The sequence below is a fragment of the Protopterus annectens genome, chromosome 7.part0 (assembly GCF_019279795.1).
Source record: "Protopterus annectens isolate FY-2018-M chromosome 7.part0, PAN1.0, whole genome shotgun sequence".
In the NCBI taxonomy this organism is placed as follows: Eukaryota; Metazoa; Chordata; order Ceratodontiformes; family Protopteridae; genus Protopterus; species Protopterus annectens.
The window spans coordinates 1,462,721,922-1,462,743,464 of record NC_056739.1 but is presented as its reverse complement, the minus strand read 5'-3'; positions in this window follow the sequence as shown (position 1 = coordinate 1,462,743,464).

Below are 21,543 nucleotides of genomic sequence, written 5' to 3'. Positions count from 1 at the left end.
CCTGGGAAGCCATCACACAGGCATCTATGGGGATCCTTGTACCCGCATCAACACCTTAGTAACTGAGAACACATTTGTTTATGGCCCTAACAACATCCCTGGTAGTGACTTGAACACCCACATCACTGCACGAATTATGCCCCTAAGCTGCATGCTTGCAAGCTCCTTTGCTTGTACCAGCAAAGTCTACCATCAATGGCTTGGGCAGCCACAGCCCATGTCCTCCTTGCATTATCTCTGCTGCTTTATACTAGCTTCTACTTGCTGTGGAGCATCAGTGAGGCAGCCAGGAACCACCTTCTACCCACTCCTAGGATGAGCTTAGCCATCCTCTCCTGTTAACTCCATCAAGAGCTTGAGCCACTACTTGAACTATTGTCACCTGATTCATACTCACAACCTTATCTCTCTTTGTCATAGAGCTTGCATACCCATAAAAAATGTTAGTGCTGCAGAAAACCTGCAGGTAAACTTTAGGTAAAGGATGCATATTCCAAGTTTTGAAAATAAATTACATAACAATGCTAAAAGTGGACACTGCAGTTGATCGATTATGTTTTCACTTTCTGATTTGCAGAAACTGAATCACTTAGTCTTACACATTTAATGTGAAACCAAGCCTACTGCCAGGATCAATTTCTCCCATTCATCTTTCTAATATATACATCTTCCTGATACTGATGATAATGGCAAGGAAATGTAATGTCTGGATATGCTCATGAAGTGCATTTTTATTCAAGCAGCAAGTAAAGCAGATACGTTCAGCAGAGGTGTGGCTCCAGTTATTACCTTTTACTAGTAGTGATGGCATGTTTATGCAAACAAATAAACAGTTGCTTTCATTTCTAATGTACTGTTTTAAGATTTTTGCAACCACTGTAACACTTTGGTTTGCTTTTAATTGCGACAGGGTTGAGGCTGCCATTATTCAATGAGATACCATCAGAAAAAAGACTGCAGACATAAGATGATATGTCAAGATATAAGACTGCTAAAACACAGGCCTGGGAAGATAAATATTTTTAAAAACTCCTTAGTCTGTGTGACACTGTAGAAACAAGCCACTGAAGATAATGATTGCCAAAGGGGTAAATCAGAAAACAGGGAGGGACAAGCATGCAATACAGAAAAGGTATGCATAACCAGTGGGTGGGGAGGTGGAAGCAACAAAACAGGAATCAACCACTACAGTCAGATTCAAATAACAAAAAACAAAAAGAATTAAATATAAAGGAAAAAGCCTGGCTCCGTGGTGCAAATGCAACACAAAGGCTCCAGCAGTGGAGGAGTCAGGCAGTGAGGGTGAGAAATGAAGGGTGAAGGGTCAAGTCTCGCTTGTTTCTTCTGGGGGGATTGCAGGTGCCTGCGGAACATATAGGGAAGTGCAACTTGTCTGCTGGAGACCAGGTGACCATATTCTATGCTTGTGGAAAGTAGTGGGATGCTGGGGTACTTACTGGCAGCATCCTGTGTGAAAATGAGGGAACATCCAGCATAGTTTGCCCATTGCACAGGCCCCTTCCACTCCTTCTGCCAAGCAATCATGGGGAAACATTAGATCTTAAGTGAAAAACCCTCAAACCACCCCAATGGCAATCTGAATGATGGCTCCTCCCAATTTATCTGGGAATTGAATGGGCTGATTGGTCAGGAGGTGGCTAATGATCAACTGACCTTGGGGGCAAATACACCAAAATAATTAACTAAATAAAAATAAAAATAATAAAAAATGGTTTGAAGGAAAGGCGGAGGTCTGAAATGGGTTATGTGCTTCAAGTGTGAGGAACTGTGCATACAAGAGGGTGCACAAATTGAAAGAGGACTGAGATGCAAAAAGGTGAGGTAGTTCAGATAAAAGGAATTACTGAAGAGCTCAGAGCCTGTGCCATTTGCAGGCACATGAGGTGCTAATATGGGGTATATGACATTTTGTTGAATCTTAAAATAGCGAACACCTTTTTATCAAATCTACCAATTGCTGAATTGAGTTTTCAGCAAAATTCTTCCCAGGGCAAGGCAATGGTTGGCCACCATCTGGAATTTGGCCTTTTCCCCACTGTAATGCGATCTTGGAGTTGGTATATTTAGTTAGGAGGAGTGTGCCCCCGGCTGGGTAGGTGTTAAATTTTATTATTTTCTTCTCCGTCACTAGGGTAGCCTACCGTTGCCTTGTTGTAGGAAAACTTTCACTGAAAAGTCAATTTGATGATCGATAGCTTTGCTAAATAGGTGTTCAATGAAGATGTGTTCACTGTTTTAAGATTTGATGAAATGTCATAGACCCACTAACAGGACATGGGAAGTTGTACCACAGGGCAATCATGGGACAAAGAAGGGCTAGGCAGTAGAACATAGCCTGAATAAAGAAAAGAGAACCATGAGGCGTAAGAAAAAAAGAGGAGTATGGTAGAGACAAACAGCTTTTTCTAATAATAAGCTGCACCTAAAATGATCTGTTGTTTTATATATATATATATATATATATATATATATATATATATATATGAGACCTTTTCCAGACTTGTATTTCTATGCTAGAATATGCAGCACTACCATACAGACCAAAATACTTTTATGCCTTCTTTGTTTTGTCTTATAAAATCAGTTATTACATAGATTTAATAATCAATTAAATTATTAAATGTAATTATCAAAGGCCAACATTTATTAAAGGTCATGTGATTAAATGCTTCTGGAAATTCTATCTTCTGACACAATGACTTCAGAGGGTTTACTTGGTACTTCCAATCTGCAGTCCAGTCCATAAGCTGTGGCACCCATTTTATTTATTTAAAAACATTAGCACTTTATTGTCAACCAGAATATCATTTGATAAACAATGTAGTTCCACTTTTTCAATGAAAGTTGTACAATGTTCCCTAGTAAAATCAAAAGTATTAATGTGCCCACTGTTCTCAGCCATTGTAAAACTGTGCCCATGTTCAACCATTTAATGATGAGGGTTTCTGGTCGCATTTAAAACTGTACTCAAGCATTCATTGCTCTACCAGTTTTGAAATAATTTGTCATTCTATACTCAAAAAATACTCTTATAAGGTTTCTTTCTTTTATTTTTGGTCCCCCTCGGACCTCATCTTTATCGGCTAGGCCCCCAGTACCCAATGTCCACATCAGGTCTACCAGTTACTTTCCAAACCCCTGGACTTACTCCATTCTGCTGGGGCTGGCCATGGATCCTGAGGGTCTCCTAGGGGCTCCGCTCATCTTCTGGAGGAAATTTTTATGTATGACCTACCAACTCTATTTCCCCACCCCCCATATTCCCTTATTATGTCTAACGGCAACTCCCCTCTTGGGATCATGCCCCCCATTAAGGAGCTTATCAGTCAGCACCCTCCCATCTTGGATGGGCATGCTCATCTCTTCCCTGTCACTCCGGCAGTCGCCCAAGCTGCTAAGTGAATCCAGATCAGCTGGGCAGTAGTCAGGGTTTTATCCCTCTATGCCACCAGAATAGCTCTATTATTAAGGTCTCTTCTTGATATGACATATGTTGTGTACCTTTCTGATTGTTTAATCAGTCAAGGATCACTTAAAAACACTTCTTCCATATGATACTCTTATCTTATGGACTAAATGACATTTTATCTCACAAGATGAAACAGAAATACCTGCTGCTTTTACATCACATATTAACTTTTATACAAATGAGTGCAAAAAATTATTTTTGCTTTTATGCAACTAATTGTCATTTATTTTAACTTGTAAACACTGCACACCCTTCTGGGTTAACCAGTTGCAATCTACTTAAAGTCCTTTCACAGTAATTCATCTTCACAAGTTGTGGGAGCGGGATCTTGCTTGTCCATGGCCATTCTAACATCTGTGGATGCAGCTGTGAGTATAGCCTCTTGTTCATGAGAGATAACACTGCACAGTCCAATGTGTGATTCAGTCTCTTGAAAGAATCACACATACAAGACATGCACTCCAACAGATCAGCATGTACAGGGCAGACTACTGAAGCTGAGCTCCATGCCCCCTTTTAATGCCATCACTATTGTAAGTTACCATTAACGGATTTGCTTCTACTGTAAAGAAAACCACTTACTGTTCTACTGCCTTCTGATATTTAAACCCCTTAACTTTTCTGCTTCCTTCTGATACTTATAACCCATTTTAGAGTAATACCCACTAAACATCTATTTTTAACTGTAATGCCATCATTTCTGCCTTAAAAATGCATGCATTCTATTACATGTAAAAAAAATTCATGCACGCTGTTATCTGAAAATTGTGATGCATAGTCATTAAAGTCAGCTGTTTGTGCTCAGAATTATTTTCCTTAATCTTTTATACATATTTCACAAATTCTTTTTGTTACACACAGACCCTTTTAAACATTTAACAACATACTATATGAAACCTTAACAGGCTTATATGAAACAAAATCAGCTGCTAGTAGTCCTGATATGCTATGTTGTCTATCTGCCACATAGCTTGATATGCAGCATTGGTACAGAGTATAACTCTCTCAACTGTCCCTCATTTTGTAAAACATTACTGATTCTGCCACATATTTTTACTCTGTACCTCATAAATGTTTTGATTTTCTGATAAAAATACTGTCTTTAGTCAGTCAATAATTGGCTAGAGTCAGAAAACTTTACTCCACAGTGATAAGCAAATTTGTGTGACAAGCAGCCACATGCAGGGTATGTGTGATTCAGAAAATTCAGGTACACAAAGTGGCTAGAGCAAATAACGTCACTGGATGAATTAAATGTTGACTGTATAATGAAGCACCACATATGATAATGAGGCAAAACAATAACACAAGATGGCAGAGTGTTTCAGAAATGTCTAATTGCTGTATAGTGATGCTGCTCTGTCCTTAGATACGAACTTGTCCAAATGCATGTTTTCATACAGAGTGCATCACCTAAATATGTCTAGGATTGACACTATCATTATAAATATTTATCTGCAGGATGTTCTCATATCAGCTGCTTTGTGCAATGGTGTGTGATGTTGGCCGCTGAGGTACAGGGTCATCTGACCATGCTTAACATTTCATACTGTCCACAACACTGACATAATCGGCCAGTGCCATGTGGAAAGGGACACCATGAAAAAATTGAGGAAATGTGCCAACCTTATCTGCAGGCCAATGGGAGTCATTGAATACCTATCCAAGAGGATAACAACATATATGCAGCTTTACATGTATTACCTACAGGGAAATCAGTGACCTACTGGGAACAAAGTAGGTTTATGTGGACTTCACCTCAATAATACTCCATCAGTTCCTCAATGCCAAGCTTCACCATGTGGAGGAGTATATGTGGTTCCCACATAATACACAGGATAGAGAGCTAACACCATGCAGGAATTCCACAATACAGCCCATTTTCCTATGGTTCCAGGGACAATAGAAGGTATCCACATTGAAGGGCTCCACCTGGTGAAGTGGAAGGAATGTGCATGAACTGCAAAGTGTATCACTCCATCAACTGCCAGCTGGTTTGTAATGTACAGGGTATCATCTAAAGGATTCGTATCACTTCACTGAAAGACCATTTCACTGACACCAAATCACCTAAAGTTCATTTCACCTAAAACTCATTTCACTGACAAGTAGTACTCTAAGGCAAGTCAAAGGTATATGTCCTTTTCCCCCACTGTAGTTATATATATATATATATATATATATATATATATATATATATATATATGTATATGTATATATATATATTATATATATATATATATATATATATATATATATATATATATATATATATATATATATATATATATATATATATATATATATATATATATATATATATATATATATATATATATGTATATATATATATATATATATATGTATATATATATATATATATATATATGTATATATATATATATATATATATATATATATATATATATATATATATATATATATATATATATATATATATATATATATATATATATATATATATATATATATATATATATATATATATATATATATACATATATATATATATATATATATATATATATATATATATATATATATATATATATATATATATATACATATATATATATATATATATATATATATATATATATATATATATATATAATATATAGTTACATCCCCTACTTCTCATACCTTAATCCTGCTCTTAACTCACTCGTCTCACTAGCTCTCTCTAATCTTCCTTGACTACTCTTTCTACAGTCTTCGAAAAATCTATTAAGCAAATCGCCTCAGAGAAACATTCTGTTGTAATTGTCTTCATGCAGCTACATTATGATAAAACTGGGTTTTTGTAACCACTTACCCCAAAAATTATATTGATCTTAATGACATATTTCTTTTTATACATCTTGAAATACTTTTGTTATACTCCTGATTATTAACACTGTATAACATTGTATTCCTACTTAATGCCTTGTAATAATCCTGTAACATTGTTGTTTAATGCTAATTTATAATGAAAATTGTTTAAAATGTTCTGAAAAAAGGCTCTTCAGCTCAGTCGGACAATCCCGGTCAAGAAATGTAAAATAAATAAATAAATCAATAAATGAGAAAAAGTAATATCTCAGTTCATACCTTGTGCAGATGGGCATATTTGTTATATCCCCAATATACCTGTATACCTTACGTCAGATAGATTTAATGAGGTTTAGACAGACTACTATGTAATGACGATTTGCAGTTGTTGATCCAATGAACTAGGGCTAACATACATGGGGCATCTGCAGTTGAAACTCTGTTTGGCCTGCCCTATTCTACTCCAAAATCCAGCACCACACTGTGGAACTCTACAGAAATAGTACTGTCTTTAAGTAAGGCCAGGAACTCCTCTGTCTGTTTGTATAACGGGTGGTTTGGTTGAACATCCACCACCTCTTGTCCTACATGCCCATGCAGGGCTTTTGCCTAGTGGGTGGCAGTATGGATCATATCCATGGCCCTGAGGTGGACCAGAGTTATGATCCTAACCACCCAAAGCATTAACAATGTTGACAATTACAGTCCAGACACAGTCAAAGAAGAACTGCCCAGAGGGATGGACAGCAAAGAGCTGTTGCCTATTGTAGATCAATATGTGTGCATGTATCTTTAAGAAGCTATCCAAGGGCTTGCACAAGTATATAAATACTAGCACATGCGAGTCTGACTGCCATTTTGTAGCAATTTGTTGAGATGTAAGCATATATGTATGTAAGGCATGTCTGTTAATCAGTTTGTTTATATTTTATGATACTGCTATCCATCCTGATGTGTTTCTATGGATTAAAGCATCTAAACGAAATACCCCACCTGCTTTCATCTATGTTAGAGAGGAACGAGCAGCAACATGGTGTCAGAAGTGATATGTCTAAAGGGACATGATGTTAGAAGAATCATGGCCAAAGCGACTTGTTGCCAGAAAGAGTTCCAATTTCTTCCACTTGAGTTTGAGGGGCACCCGGTTGGCAATGGAGGAATATGCAGCAGTGAATCATCCCTACTGCACTCATAATTCACAAAACAGGTCAGAAACGAATTTCAGATATTAAAACTTGCTCAGAACTATTTCTTATTTGCAAAATATAAAATGAGGCATACAGAATGCTCTAAATGATATTCAAATAAACCAATATGTCCGACACTGATAAAAATATTTGAATTACTACAGAAAATGTTTGAAATAAAGTCTGAATTGCATAAAACGAATAAAATAAGTGGAAACTACCAGATTTTTGCTAAGCACATATTTTTCGTATTAAAGATATCCGAGTTATCAGAAGCGTATGAAATGTTTGCATGTTTGTGCAGTATTACAATAAAACTATTTTAAAAGACACAGCCATTGCAGAGCATATTTCGGAAAGTACAGTATTTCAAAGAATTTATTGTGCATTTGAATGTTATTACAAGCTGACAGAACAGTTTGTTCGTACATAATTACAAGGGCCATATTTTCAGTGGGTTTGTGCATACTTTGTGGGCATGGCACACAGATTTTGAAAACCCAGTGCACTTGTGCTTAATTATAACATTACACAGAACTGGAGAGTGTTTAAGCAAGAGTACGACTTTTTAATGCAGGCTGCATTTTCTGATAAAGATGACCATACACAGTCATTTATTCTGCTTAATTTAGCTGGGTCAGAAGCCATTGAAAGGAAGCATTAATTTGTGTATGCACCTGCTATCCATGCAGGAGTGGGGGAAAACCATCATATTGTTGTACCAGCTGAGTCAAGGGAGGACCCTGAGTGCTTAAAACGTAAATTTCGGAAATGTGTAACCCCAGACAAATGTTACAATGAAAAGGCACTTATGTTATACAAGCGATCAAAAGCCTTGTGAAACTTTTGCAGCATATATAATTGACTTGAGAAATAAGGCCAAAACATGCAGATTTGGTTATTTAAGGGATAAGTTCATAAAGGACAGACTTGTGTGTGGTATTAAAGATGTCAGAAAGATTTTGCTTCATAACAGTCATTTAACTTTGAATAAGACCATTGAGATTTGTCAGATACATGAGCTCAAAGAAAAGCACACAAATATGCTTACAAACAAAAATAGCTCTAGAAGGCATAGCGATAAAGCTCATGTTAATAGCATGCAGCATGTGGTTAAAAGAAACAGGCTCAGGCACATGGCAGCAGCTGTAGCCCCTGCAGCACCCACTAGTAAACCCCAGAGCTTTCCAGAACATTCTAGAGTTCACACAGTCTCAGTGAAGTATAAGAGTGAGTCAGCAAACTCAAAGCATGGGCCCCAACCTAGTTTCATTGACAGCTGTCGTAATTGTGGTGGAAATCATGAATCTAAAAGAGAAAAATGTTTAGCTTTTGGTCAGCAATGCCACAAATGCAATAAATGGAATAATTTCAAGAAGTTTTGTAAATCAAAAGGCCCACATTATTTTAGTAAAAGAGAAAAGTTTAAGAAACGAGTTGATCAATTAAAGAGCTGGAACCCTACTCTTTATGTTGATGGTGTGTCAGTGCTTCTTGAAACAGTTGATGCAGTAGATTTCAAGGCAAAGAATTTTGTACTGTTCCGATAAATGGAAAACCCACAGCTCAAAGGTGACACAGGCTCCATGTGCAATGCTATGCCAGCAGCAACATTTGGCAGAGTGTCATGGTGAAAGGCTTGATTTGGCAAGGAGTGCAAAGCCTTTTGCTTATGGTGGTGAAGAAATTCATCCTGAAGGCTCAGTAGTGCTTTCCTGTTACTCTGCTGGAAAAAGCTACAAATTACTGTTTTATGTGATTAAGAGGCACATCCAGTCATTATTAGGGCTCAGAGACAGTTTGAAAATGGGACTGCTTTCATTTAATAAGGAAGTCCACCAAGTTAGCCTGAAAGACCACTACTCTAATTTCGCCCGATACATTTTTCTACCTATGCTGATCTTTTCGGAGACAAAATAGGGAAGCTTCCAGTGGTATACTCCATGAAGTTAGACCCATATGTCAATCCAGTTATCAGGCCAGCACAAAAAGTTCCAATAGCCATGCAGGACAGAGTCAAAGCCAAGTTAGATAAAATAGTGCAACGAGGTGTGATTTGTTCAGTTACAGAACCAACTGAGTGGGTATATTCCATGGTGGTAGCTCATAAGAAAAGTTCAGATGACATCAGAATATGTATTGATCCATGAGATTTGAACAAAGCACTAAAAAGACCACATCATCCAATGTGCACAGTCGAAGAAGTCGCAGCTCTGATGCCAAATGCCACTGCTTTTTCTGTCTTAGATGCAAAGACTTCATTTTGGCAAATTCAGCTTGAGAAGAAATCCTGATTGCTCACTATGTTCAGTACTCCTTTTGGAAGGTACAGATTTTTGAGAATGCCATTTGGGATAAATTCTGCAAGTGAAGTCTTCAACATGCAATGGAGTAACTTTTTTCTGGGTATCTTTGCTCTATTATAGTAGACGACATACTGGTAGGAGGTCATGGTGAAGTCCAGCATGCCAGAAACCTCAGAAAAGTTCTGGAAAGCACACGTCAGGTGAATCTTAAGCTCAATTCAGAGAAATGCAAATTCAAGCTACAAGAGGTTACTTATGTTGGTCATTTATTTACTAGTTCAGACCTATGACCAGACCCTTCAGAGCAAACAGCCATTCTCAAAATGCCAGCTCCAGACAATGTTCAAGTCCTGCAATGTTTTCTTGGCATGGTTAACTATCTGGGCATGTTCATTCCAGACTTGAGCCAGCTTTCAGCACTGCTTAGAGAGCTGGCATGTAAAGATGTATCCTGGTCTTGGTTAGAGCAACACCAAAGAGCATTTGATGTTCAGAAACAGAGAATTGCCAGTCCTCCAACTCTCAGATACTATGATGTTCACAAGCCAGTTACTGTTTCAAGGTTTTGGTGCAGTCATTCTACTAGAGGGTCAACCTATTGCCTATGCATTGAGAACACTTACGTAAATGAAATGCAGTATGCTCAGATCGAGAAAGAGCTTTTGGCAATTGTGTTTGCACATTTGAAGTTCCATGATTACGTTTATGGTAGACCTATCCAGATCAAAACAGACCACCAACCTCTTGAGAAAGCCTATGCATTCAGCAGCAGCCAAATTGCAACGCGTGATGTTGAGATTGTAAAAGTATAATTTCACTCTTGTCTAAAAGAAAGGCAAACTTCTTTATCTTGCTGATACATTATCCAAATCACCCAGAAACCCCACAGAACAGCATGAGAATGAGAACCTTGAAAAATTTTTCTTCCACACATCTTGAGCTGAGAGATCACACAGCCACAGATCCAGTGTTACAAAGGCCCAACCACTTTATCAATCAAAGATGGCCGTCAAAGCAATCTAGTTTCCCTCAAGAAATGCAACCTTATTTTCCATACAGAGATGAGATTTTGTCTGACAATGGTATCATTATGAAAGGTCCGAAAGTAATTGTCAAAAAGTGCTTGCAACAAGAGTACATTACTATCTTGCATCATGGTCACCCAGGAACAGACTCTACCAAAAGGAGGGTTAGAGGACTAGTATTTTGGCCTTTTATGTCATAAGACATTGAGAGAGCACTCTTATCTTGTTCTATGTGTAATAGTACTAAGCCACATCAGCAGAAGGAACCACTTCAGCTAAACTAGATTCCTGAACTACCTTGGTCGACAGCAGCCACCGACATCTTTGAATGGAATGCTCAACATTATTTGGTATTGGTAGACTCTTACTCTAATTGGTTCGAAATTTACCTATTTCCTAACCTAGCATCCAGCACTGTCATTACTAAGATGAAGCGTCATTTTACAGTCCATGGTACTTCTGACAATGGCACACAGTTTACAAGCCAACAGTTCAAAAGATTTGCCAAAGGATGGGACTTTACTCATGTCACGAGTAGCCTGAGTATCCACAGTCAAATGGTTTGGTAGAAGGTGCAGTTCAAAATGCAAAACAGTTACTAGAGAAGTCAAAATGAGACAGTAGTGATGTTTTCCTGAATCTCTTAAATCTCAGAAACATTCTTTGTGATAAACCATCTTGGTTCACCTGCCCAGAGACTTCTGTCGAGACAAACCAGAACCACATTATCAGTAGTTAATTGTTGGTTCCATGTGTCAAGAACAACAGGTCAGTGAAAACCAATATGCTGAAGAAGCATTTAACCCAGAAGTCCTACTACGATAAAACCAGCAAACCGCTCAATTCATTATGAGAAGGAGAAATGGTAAGGATGCAAACTTTCAAAGGTTATGATTGTATTGGAGTTGTGAAGAGTATTTGCCCAGAGACAAGACTATACATTGTGAAATCACAAGGAACAGAGTTTAGGCAGAAAAGGAAACATTTGAGACCGGTGTCTGAGCCTATACTACAGCACATAGCCTGTGAGAAAGACTCTTTATCTCAGAGTGAGTTGCCCAGTGTTCCAATTCCAGAGGAAGTTCCAGAGAATATTCCTGTTCCTGTGATGAATCCAGAAGTTTCTGATACAAGTTGTTCACCGAAGATGTCCCTGTTGCTAAATTCACTCCAGATTGTTATGTTACAAGATCAGGTCGTATCTCCAGACTATGTAACAGATAGATGGCAACTTGGACATGAAGATTGTGTTTTGTTTCTAATGTCTATAATAATGCATGTCTAACTTTAATGTTGTTTTTACTAAGGGCAATCTTTTTAAGAGGGAGGATGTAGATCAATATGTGTGTATATATAACTTTAAGAAGCTATCCAAGGGCTTGCACAAGTATATAAATACTGAGCATGTGTGAGTCTGACTGCCATTTTGTAGTAAGCTGTTGAGATGTAGGCATGCATGTATGTAAGGTCTGTCTATTAACCAGTTTGTTTATATTTTATGATGCTGCTATCCATCCTGATGTGTTTCTATGTATTAAAGTGTCTAAACAAAATACCCTGCCTACTTGTCATCTATATTAGAGGGAGACGAGCAACACCTATGGAGACAGCGGGCCTCTAGCTGCACCTTATTCTCAGTATCTGTAAACTTGGGTTGTGGGTGGATGTGGGAGTGACACTACATGTAGTACTTTACTTTGGGGCCTGTTTTAAGGCATAGCTCTCTTATAGAAAACAATGGAATTAACAGCCTTATTCCAGCACAGGTCTTAATGATCCTTACATTACTAGAAAGTATACAGAGCACATTTTCTCACCAAAACTATAACATAACTGCAGCAAAACAATAACACCTGACCATTATAACAGCACTGTTAAAACGTCTGGGGAAAATTACATATGTGCAAAGCACAGAACACTACAATAGTGTTCAACATTATTCTCAATATGAGCTCAGGAGTGTGTCGCTAAATAAGCCTGCATACTACTACATTCAGTACACTTACAACATAACTCTCAATACACTTGTGGATCATATATTTACAAGTAGTGACAAAATGACATCTCTTATAGGCCTCAGAATAAACAGCAGACAAAAAAAAAAACATTGTACCAAGCAAGATTTTGAAAAAAGTGGCAAGTACCTTATTTTAGCAGTTATCTTCTTAAGAAAAAATATTTCCTCAAAAATATCCTTAGCAGGATTCAAGCTCCAATTACAGAAGATTTCTTTGGCAGCATTACGAGGCCCTGTACTTTTTTTTTTAATTCTTTATTTGGTTTTAAGAAGACCATCAACAATTAAAATGAGAAGTTATGTACCTACCATAATGTTCCATGTTAGTTGTCTTCTTCTCGCCTTCTTTCTTGCTGGATGGGTTCGGAGCCAACCTTTGGCTCTGACTCGGCCTATACTAAAGCTCGAGAGCTATTTATACCGGCTCGTGGCTACCCTATATCCCATAATGCTAGGCGCTAACTACCCAGATCTCGTTTGATAGCTGAAAAATATAGCAGTTTAGCTCTCCAACAAAAGGAGGAGAGGAACCTCGCTAGAAGTCACCTAGACCTATAGCTACCAGAAGGGATAGCCTAGGGGTCAAACTGAGGCAAGAAGAAGATCCCTAAGAATCCTTTAGGACTGTCCAGGCTAGGGGGATGGGGGGGTGAGACGCAAGAAAGAAGGCGAGAAGAAGACAACTAACATGGAACGTTATGGTAGGTACATAACTTCTCAATGTTAAGTTGTCAATCTCGCCTTCATTCTTGCTGGATGGGACCGCGTCCCTAGCACCTTCACCCTGGGTGGCTCATCGGAACAGACTCTTGAGAACGGTGGAACCAAAATTAGCCTGGCTTCTGGAGGCCATGTCTAATTTGTAATGAGAGATAAAGGTATGAGGAGAGGCCCAAGTGGCTGCCGCACAAATGGAATCTATTGGTAGTCTAGCCTGAAAGGCTATTGAGGTGGCTAATGCTCTGGTTGAGTGAGCCCTGGGCCTTGATGGTAGCTTTTGGCGTCTAAGCTGATAGATGAACGTGATCACAGATGCCAGCCATCTAGAAAGGGTTACTTTGAAAACTGGAAGGCCTTTCTTACCTGCTGCATAAGAAAGGAAGAGCTGCTCAGATTTCCTAGTTTGTTTGGTTCTATCCAAATAGTAACAGAGTTGATGATGAACGTCCAGAAAGTGCAGTTTTTGTTTCGCTCTGTTGGAGTAGTTGGGGAAGAAAACTGGAAGATCAATAGTCTGGTTTAGGTTCGCTTCAGAAGAAACCTTAGGTAAAAAGGACGGATTAGTCCTGAGGGACACTCTGTCTTTATGGAAAACTAGATAAGGTAAACGAATGCAAAGGGCCTGAAGTTCTGACACTCTTCTCGCAGATGTTATGGCAACCAGAAAGAGAGTTTTCCAAGATAGCAATTTCAGGGAGCAGGAAGCCGCAGGTTCGAAGGGGGGAAGAATCAAGGAGGTTAGAACCAAATTTAAGTTCCACTGCGGTGGGGGGGGTCCCTGATTGGGGGCTTAAGCAAAAAGATACCTTTGAGAAAGGTTTTACAAAGCTTATGTGACATAATACTGGAGTCCGAAAAGCCTGCATGAAAGTTTGAAATAGCTGCTAACTGTACTCTGATGGTGGAGGAAGAAGACCCTGAGTGAAACAATTCGGCTAGGAAGTCTAGGACTGATTGGATAGGGGCAGTAAAAGGATCTATATTTCTGGCTCCTGCCCAGAAGGAAAAATGCTTCCACTTGCTGGCGTAAATCCTCCTGGTGGATGACTTTAAGGAAGCTATAAGTATGTCACGCACAGAATGGGAAATAAGGGGAAGCCTAGCTAGGGTTGGAATTGGAGCAACCAAGCTGTGAGGTTGAGAGATTGCAGGGAGTGGTGCAGCTGTCCCGACTGATGGGTCAAAAGATCTGGCACTGGGTCCAGATGCCAGGGCTGCCCCAAGAGGTAATGATGCAGGAACAGGAACCATATCTGACAAGGCCAGTAAGGAGCAATGAGGATCATGGTGGCTCTCATGGCGGTAGCTTTCAGAATCAATTGAGTGATTAATGGAAAGGGGGGAAAGGCATACAGATGTCCCTGGGGCCAATCGTGGACTAGAGCATCTCTGGAGGGGTGGCCGGGAAGAGGGAAGAGAGTGAAGAAGTCGTGGCACTTGCTGTTTTGAGGTGTTGCAAAAAGGTCGCAGCATGGTCGACCCCATTTCTGAAAAATTTCTTCCACTATAGTTTGTTTGAGAGACCACTCATGAGGCATGAGAATGGCTCTGCTCAACCTGTCCACTATGATGTTGGACTTCCTGGGGATGTGTGTTGCTGTCAGAAACCGCTGAGAGGAGATCGCCCACTGCCAAAGTCTGAGAGCCTCTCGATACAAGGGATAGGACTTGGTTCCGCCCTGCTTGTTGATGTACCACACTACGGACATATTGTCTGTCTGAACTGCAATAGTCCCAATGGGAAGAGAGTCCTGAAGGGCTTGCAATGCTAAAAGTACTGCTCTCATCTCCAAGACATTTATGTGCAGGTGGCACTCGAAAGGTTGCCATGTGCCCTGGACTGTCCTGCCCTGAAAATGCCCCCCCCCACACCCAATCAGGGAGGCATCCGTTGTCACCGTGGTGACCGGAGGAGGAGGAGGAACAAATGGTCTGCCCTGAAGTACTTGAGGGGAGACCATCCACCAAGAAAGGTGTTGCTTGCAAGACAGGGTTATTAAAATGTTGTGTGACATTGGAAGCTGTTGAAAGGACCACTGGAAAAAAAGCATCCATTGAAGGATCCACATATGAAAGCGAGCTAGGGGAAGTAGAGTAATGGCTGCCGCCATGAGACCTAATACCTTCAGGACAAACCTGGCTTGTATTTTGTTGTTCTGAAGAAGGATGTGAACATGCCTGCGAATATCTAGAACTCTTTGTTCGGTCAGTTTTGCGGAAAGCCGAACTGTGTCCAAGGTGGCGCCTATGAAGGTAATAGACTGACAAGGTGACAAGGCAGACTTTTCAAAATTTATGGAGATACCTAGCCCTTTGCAAGTATGAATGGTGTAATCTCTGGAGCGGAGAAGTTGATGCCTGGTGGTGGCAGTGAGGAGCCAGTCATCTAGATATGGAAACACCTGGAATCCTTGACGTCTCAGATAAGCCGTAACCGCTGCCATGCATTTGGTGAACACTCGGGGGGCTGTAGTCAGACCAAAGGGCAGGGCTCTGAACTGATAATGACTGGTTCCCAGCCGGAAGCGGAGAAACCTCCTGGAGCACCTGTGCATCTTGATGTGTTAGTACACATCCTGAAGGTCTACTGAGCACATCCAATCGTCCTGACCCAGAAAGGGCAGAATGGACTGTAGCATGACCATCCGGAACTTCGTTCTTTTTACAGACCTGTTCAGTCTGCTGAGATCCAAAATGGGTCTCCAGTCCCCTGTCTTTTTTGGTACTAAAAAGAACTTGGAGTAGATTCTGGATCCTTGTTGGTCTGCTGGGACTGGCTGGATGGCTCTTTTTGCTAGCAGTTTTGATATTTCTAGTACTGCTTGTTCCCTTAGACTGGGTGGAACGTCTGGAAGGGGTCCTTTTGGCTGAGTTGGGGTGTGGATAAATGGAATTTTGTAACCCTCGGATATGATCGACTGTACCCATTTGTCTTGAGTGAGTGAAAGCCAGGCTTCTGGGTACAGTGATAACCTTCCCCTGACTGCCTCCGAAGGCGGACAGTCGGGCAGCTTCTCAGGGATGCTGGAAGGGTTTGTCAGAAAGAGACTCTCTGCTACCCTGATTTTGTGGACCTCCTCTGCCCCTGGGGTGGCGTCTGTTATTGTTCCCCCCCCTGCCTCTAGAGGGGAACTGACCTCTTGCATCAGGCGCGACCTCTTGTGGTTTACGGAACCACATCTTCCCACCCTTCTGACCCTTATGGAAAAACGGACTCCCACGGCAGAGAGAGTCTTGCCTTCTTGCTCACTTCAGGTCAAAGTATCCTTCACCTGAGGTCCAAACAAAGCTGAACCGTCAAAGGGGGAGTTAGTGAAGGATGCCTTAAAGGGGTCTGCAAAGTTACAAAGCTGCATCCAGGTGTGACGCCTTAAGGCCACGCCTGTGCCTGCAGCCCTACTTGCCCCATTGGCCGCATAGGAAATAAGCCGCATGGAGGAGTTGACAATGGAATTCAGGGTTGCCAGCTGGGAATTTATTTTGTCTTGAGACCCTGCAGCTGTTGGATCCTGTAAGACCTCACCCACTTCTTTGAGCATATCTCTTTGAAGGCGGGTGAAGCGGCACAAATAATTCAGCGAACGCATGACAAAGGTCGCTGAAGAAAACATCCACTTGCCATACCTATCCATAGCCCTAGACTCCTTGTTAGGAGGATGGACAGGTACTGAAGGATCAGCCAGTTCCTTCTTAGTGGCTGAAGCCACAACCATGGCATCAACCGGGACACCCATGGCTAAAAACTGCTTGTCCGAAGGGGCTGTTATAAATTTGGAAGGCCTCCGTGGGGTAGGTTCCATCATGTCAGGGGCTGTCCACGCCTTCCGCACCACCACTTCCATGAGGGGGTCGAAAGGCGGAGACACCCAGGGGGTGGAAGGGCGAGAGCCAAAAGCCTCTAGGTAAACCGACTCATCCTCGGAAGGGTTAAGGGTAGACCAGTTCCCCCTCTGCTTCAGGATTTCAAGGATGTCTGAAAAGGAGACATCCTCAGAGGGGGGACCGTGGGGACCCTTCCGACTCATCCAAGTCATTATCCAATGTGACAGTCTCAGGGGAGTTCACATGCTTCCTCTTACATTTCCTCTTCCGAGGGGGTTCCCCTGACGGATCAGGGGAAACCTCGGAAGAGGAGGATATTCCCAATGGGGAAACCTGAGGCATTGGATCTCTATGTCAGGAATGAGAGGGTGGGTAGAGACTGCAGCAGGCACTGCAGAGGGAGGAGCTGAGGGAGCCAACTGTGGAGCAGGCACAGGGGCCAGCACGCTCCTCATGACTTCGAAGGTGCCCCTATCAGGCAGGGTAGAAGGTCCCTGCTCCGAAGAGATAAGGACCCCACCCGGGACCAAGAGGGATGGCTCTGAAGCCGATGTCGGGGCCGAACTTACCAGCACTGAAGCTCCGAGAGGGAGAACAGGGTTGAACAAGGGTCTGATGCCACTTGCCCCCTCGGAGCCGACGAGGAAGTCCATGCGCCCAGATCCCTCCAAGGATGGGACCATGGAAGAGACTGGAGCCGACGACGGAGCCGAAATGTGAGGTATCAGCTCAAACATGTTGACAGCCACGGCTCCAACAAGCTCCGGCTCTGAACTCAGAGGAAGAGTCAGAGGAGGAATTGAAGATGGGGTGGGGATAGCCACTGTCTGTTGAGAAGGGCTATGAAGCATTTGGGCTAGTGTCTGGGACTTAAGATGTCTACTAACCACCCTCTCGAGGTCATGGTCCGAGAGCCTGGGCGACCTGGAGGAATGGGTTCGATGACTCCGCTCCGAGAGTAAGGGAGACCTCGGAGCCAAGTGAACCAACTCCAAGGATGGAGATCTGGACCTCTTATGGCTGGCAGATGGTGCCGACACCACTATTGGCGCCAACTGTGTCCCGGAAACATCGGCTCCGGTTCGAGCCGATGTAGAAGCTTGAATCTGAGGAACATCGACTCCAGCCGGTGCCGATGAAGAAGACTGTGTCTTGGAAACATCGCCTCCAGCCGGAGCCGATGAGACAGCAGTTCGAGAACCACCAGTCAAAGGCTCTGAGCTCGGAGCCGACGGCTTAGATGGTTTCGAAGGCTTCCCCAACGAAGACTTGGTCGGGGAACCTTCAGGCTTTAGCAAGCCCCTCAAAATCAATTTATTTCTATGTTCCTGCAGGACTCTTGGGCTGAACGCATGACAGACTGAACAAGAGTCCTGCAGGTGCAGAAGGCCTAGGCAATAAACACAAGAAGTGTGACCATCTGTCAGTAACATTTTCTGACAGCACGAGTCACACTTCTTGAAGCCTGAGACCCTGGTGTCTTTTGACATCTTTACAAAAAAACTAAACACACACAGACACCCTATTAACGATAAAGTCAGTCACACAAAAAAAATAAACTGACAAGGCAGAAAAAAGGCCCAAAGGCCTAACCCTATAACAAAGGAATTAAAAAAGGTATTAAAAGGGATTAAAAGGGGCCGAAAGGGGGATTAGCTATGAATGGGAAGCTAATGGGATGGTCGCTAACTAAAATTAAGAAAAACCCAGTCTAAAAATAGCAATTTTTTTAGCAGAAAACTTCTAACCTGAAGAGCCGGTAGTAAACGCACCTCATAGCTGTAAGCGGCAAACGAGATCTGGGTAGTTAGCGCCTAGCATTATGGGATATAGGGTAGCCTCAAGTCGGTATAAATAGCTCTCGAGCTTTAGGGCTCCGAACCCATCCAGCAAGAATGAAGGCGAGATTGACAACTTAACATCAAGTGTATAACAAGATAAATGATCACTATTTACAAAAGTATAAAAATATTTATATATTCTTAAAAATTAGCACTTTTCCAGTAAATCATTGAGCTTTTGCCAAGATATGAAAAGATTAGTTATGTTTAAAGTTCTCATTTTTATTTTTATAGACAGTCTTAATTAGGCACACAAATTCACCAAATGCTAATTCAGTTTTACATTTCCCGTTTTTTTATAACTTTTCTTGCAATGGCAAGTATTGCCCAAAGAGGTATTTGAGAAATAGGTGTAGCTGCTAGAAATAGGGCATTAAATAATATCAAGGAGTCAGTAATAATGCAATTGTCTGACCATAATGCCTGAGAAAAGTTTCTAAAATCACTCCAAAAGCAAGTCTCCAACATACAATCCATTATTACATGTAACCAATCAGCATTAAGAACTTCATTACACCTCCAGCATTTCATTTTTTCCTGTTTTATATATTTGTGTAATCTTATGAGGTGTAAGAAACACTCTATGCAGAAATTTCCATCTATAGATTTTCTATTAAAGTGAGGATGTTGACATTCCTGCAGATTTTAAGAATAACAGTTTATTTAGTTCTGAAAATGGTTCATTATTAATTAGGCTCTGTGTGTCTTGTCACATTTATTTTATGTAGATTCACCCCTCTGGGCATGATAAGTATGCTAATTAGGACTCATCACTGTTTCTAAATCACTCAATTTTTGCAATGAGCAAACCTGACCAACATCATGCAGATTTCAGGACGAGGCTGTGCACACACTTGAGCACCTGCAGGCAGCTCCGGGCAGGTGCAGGCAGCCATTATTTTAGGGTTGAGAGAACTGTTATCCCATATTTAACCATTACCAGATGGAGTTACTATTGAGCATGCTTTCTAACAGCATATACAGGAAGGGAGGACTGCCATGTTTCACACCTTAATGTGCTATTGGAAATAGTAATACAATACCTATATTTTTGAGTTTGCTGCGGTGGTGATGCTGCGGTAGCATTGTCGCCTCACAGTAAGACGTCCTGTTTGATTCTCAGCTAGATCATCTTCTGTGTGGAGACATGCATGAATGGGCGTACCTTCGTTGAAGGTTGTGTGTCAGGGCCGGCAACTCGACACATAAAAATCTACTGCCAATCATTAGCGGACCGGAGTTCCACTGTGGTGACCCCTAACTGGGAAAAGCTGAAAGACACAACAACCTAAATTTTTGTGCTTGTCCATTCTTCAAGCAAACAAGGTGCCTGAGGATTCCCACCAATGTCCAAGAGGTGGGACATGTGAGAATCATCTGCCATTATTTCCTCTGATTCCTCAAGATGACACATCATAGCTGGAGAAGTAGAAGTCCTTTAAGAGCACAGAGGTGGTGGCAAGAGGCAACCATGATTTTTCTGGACATCATCCATAAAGACTATGGCCAAAGGCTCTGGCAGGAGGGCTATAATATAATGCCGATGCCTGGAATAGTCCGGGGAAGGTTGTTACCTTGGAGGAAGACAGCCATCATCATTACAGTGACATGAGGTGTTGCAATTCTGAACTTCTTCACAGACTGGAGTGAGAAGGTAAGGAGCAGTCACAACCTTTGTACTGTAAGTATAACTTCTTTTACCTCCCCAAATAACCTACCATTGTATGCCTGCACTGCATATTTTTCATTACGTTCTTCTTATGTCTCAAGCTGCTGAACAGATTGAAAGGAACAGGAAGATGCACAGGGGCCGACCATGGTGAGAATACATGCTGCCATTAAGTGTCCGGCTTCTAATACTAACAGTAGGCATCAGACATACTGTATAACTTTCAGGCACTAGTTTCACATGTGTTAGTAGTTGCATAAACCAAATTATTTGTATGACATTGCAATGTTAGAAGTGTTTCTTCATGCCTCTTTCTGTACAGGTGGACAAGTGGCTCTTCACATTAAGTGTCGTTATTCTCACATTGATGAGGATTCAATTCCCAACCCCCATACACTGTTGTGAACCTGTAAAACATTTTCCTGCATTTTTTTCTATCCAGTAGTATCAATGCAGCTGTACATGATCCATGCATTTAACACCATCACAACTGGTTTGCTGGACATTTCACAACTTCAGGGAGACTGGCTATCCTTTGCCTGTCACGTAATTGAAATATGTCCATCTGAGCAGTATGTTTACTTTCTATATGTACAGTATTCTCTGACTAAAAACCATCGCTGACCAGAGGCAC